Raw genomic sequence first — 3,459 nt, 5'->3', positions numbered from 1 at the left:
AGGTGTTTGGCTATTTTTAGAATTGATGTTAAATCTATTTTTAGAAATGATGATATTTTAATTTCTTGTTTTGTGTGGGTTGTAGGGATAAGATTTTTAAACCCCAGTAAAAGCACAGTAGAAGTAAAATGAATGAGTGATTGTATTAAAAGTATCAGTTAAAGAGTATATATATATATATATATATATATATATGTGTGTGTGTGTATGTATGTATCATGTGTCCATGCCTGTGCAGTTGTTGCTCTAGCATACTCTTTAACTGATACTTTTAATACAATCACTCATTCATTTTACTTCTACTGTGCTTTTCACACATCCATTGAGGTCATGCATGCTTCCTCTATCTTCGACCTCATAGGTGTTTTACATTTGTTGCCCTTGTCTTGTGCCATGTGGCATTACACTTTTCACCTATGCTTCATAATTGGTGCCTTTTACACAGAGAGAACATTTTCCAAATCCTAATGCACTGTATTATAATCACAAGAACTATAATGACTAGAAAAAGGTTTCATACGCAATCACAGAATACTAAGTTTCTCTGTGAATTTACCACAAACACTAATCTTGCTCTCAAACACCTTCATAGATGGCTTGCACAACTTTCACAACAAGCCCTTCTGCTTCACATACTCCCCCTACCACTCACCAGACTAACCTATCAAAAATCTTCCCTAAGTCAACAAATATTAAAATGAATGGTGTATTATTAGCTAAGATATCAGTGTAATGTTCAATGCAAAATTTTATAACACATCTCACACTCTCAACTCACTGATATACTTCCTGTGTTGTTTATAGTAGGTTTACAAGCTGTGGATTTTCGTATCAAGTTTGTAATGGAATAATATCTAAATATATTGCACTCTTTGAGTATGTTCTATTGAGGTAATGTATTCTAAAATCAGGTTGTATATTTTGTTGTCAGAAAGTATATTTTATAGATAAGTAAAATTTTCTATAGATCAGTGAATGTTAAAATATTTATTGCAAGCAGAGTTACAAATCTAAAGTAGGACCAAATATATCTGGCAAGATAAATACCAGCAAGATTGATATAATTTATTTTACATTTCTCCAGTAAGTAGGGGAGGCAACTCCATGCATGTTTTTACCTTTTTCTGACTTCTTAGAAAAGTATAACTTCCTTGCTGCTGGTTGGATTCTATACATCAGTAACTATTCATATATTTTATTGCCTGGCAAATCAAAAATTTAAACTAAAACTAAATATTTCTTCATTTTGCTTCACCTAGTTTCCTTAGCAAAATATAGCAGGCTAGATTATAAGTGAATGAATCACTAAAGTAAATCACAGACAAGCATGCATACATGTGCATGTGTGTGTGTGCACGTGCGCACACACACACGTTTGTAGCACAAAAACTTTATTAATATTTTTTGTTCAAGTATATTTCTAGTTTAGATTTTTAATATTCTATGCATTATATATGCTGGTATTCTCTTATCTGTTGATTTTAATTTGGATTAAATATCCAAAAATATAAGGTAATCAGGGATAACTTCATGTGTTTGAAATGCTTATCGAATTTAGATCATCTGCTGATGATCTTCCAGAATCTTCAGATCATTCAGTAGCTACTCTATTCAATAACAGGACCTTGACTCCCTGATTACTGTTCTTTAGCCCAGGATGTTATCCTTGATCAGACAGACTTATGATCACAGACATTATAGTCATGACCATCCCGCCTTTTTATACATCAGAGATGATATCATTTTCATCCTCCCTTTCCTTTAAGGTGGTAAAGTATGATTTGAGGGAGATTTGGCAACAGCTTCTAGCAAGCTTCATTAAACATATAGAGGCTTCCTCAATGAATCCCTGGTTGTTAAATAAGCCAATCTATGAGATGAGTCATTGAGGAAACATCTGCAAAGTCAGTAACCATCATATGATTTGGGCATGGGTATTAGGAAAGTGTCTTCCACCATAGCCTAGGATTATTTTATATATTGTTAGTGAAATTTGGTAGAAAGAATCTGTTCAGAAGCCCATCATCTATGTATATGTGTGTGTGTGTATGTATGTAAATATATAACGTGTGTGTGTGTGTGTAACATCTATACATGGTGTATCAGTTCTTTGAAGTCATTTATATGAATTTAGAAATATATGCAGAGCTAATCAAAGAAAAGATGTATTTGAATACAAATTGGTACAAATAATCTTGAGAATCCTCTTATCACACCTATTCAAAGAAGCCACTGTTAGCATCAATAGCTACTTCAATACTTGGTCGGTGGTATTGACATGCCCAAATCTGATTTTCATTATCAATTTCCTACATAGTGCTAGTTATGGTGGACTTGAGAGATTTATGGTGTTATGGGGTTGTTGATTGAGCTCTCTTTCTTGACTACATGTTTTATGCCACAGGTCAATGGATTGAGGTCTAGTAAGCAAGGAGGCCATGTGTCTGGGAGAATAAACTCATGAATATTGGCACACATCAACATTTGGGTTGCCCTAGCTGTATGAGACGGGGTAATGTCTTGTTGGAAAACATATGGTCTTTCATTGTGTACTCTGTTTATCCAGGGCCTTACAACTTTCTCCAACACCTCTGTGTTGATACTGACATTGACTTTTAACCCCTGGAAAAAAAAGTGAGGAGACATGACATATCCTTCATTGCTGATGACTTCCAGAACCATCACAGTTGTTCGGAACTTTCTATGCATGACCATTGGAATCTTGTTCTGGTTTCTGCATAACCATCTGTCATTCCTTCAGTAAACCTTTTGTTTGGCCCTGATCGAAGTTTTTCTCATAAAAAAAACCAAAAAAAAACCCAAAGCATTCCAACCTCTTGGTGTTTTAACTTATTTGGCAAATGCTTTTTACAGCTCAAATGATTCTCTCTAGTTACATCTGATATAAACAGACCCCTCCATTGCTTAATAAATACATGATGTAAAAGTAACAAAAAAAAAACGACAAAAGAGGATACAACATATAAAGGAAAATATTGCAATTCTAACTAAAAGATGAAAATCTCGTAATCACTGTGAAAAACACTACACCATGAAAATCAAAACACTGTGACACTATCTAGCATTTGTGGAAACAAAAAAGGTAAAAAAAAGAGAAAAAAAGATACACTTGATTAGTTATTGTTAATCTATTGAAGAAACTGATGTACAGACTGTCCTCATTTAACGACTGAGTTACGTTCCAACAGCCCCGTCGTTAAGCAAATTCGTCGTTAAACGAATATTCATAGGGTACGTATATTTTTTTTTTTAGGTATATTGTACTGCACGTACATATAAAAACAGAATACCGTACTGTATAAAGTATATGCAGTACAGGGCCAATTGTTGAAAAATGAATAAGATTATCACAAGGAAAACCTTAGAAGTTAGGATATGGATACTGTATTATTGTAGCTGAGACATCGTAAGTATGTTTGTGATTCCAGGCCCAGCACA

This window comes from Octopus bimaculoides, chromosome 3 (genome assembly GCF_001194135.2).
Source record: "Octopus bimaculoides isolate UCB-OBI-ISO-001 chromosome 3, ASM119413v2, whole genome shotgun sequence".
Taxonomy (NCBI): Eukaryota; Metazoa; Mollusca; class Cephalopoda; order Octopoda; family Octopodidae; genus Octopus; species Octopus bimaculoides.
This window is presented reverse-complemented; position numbering follows the sequence as displayed.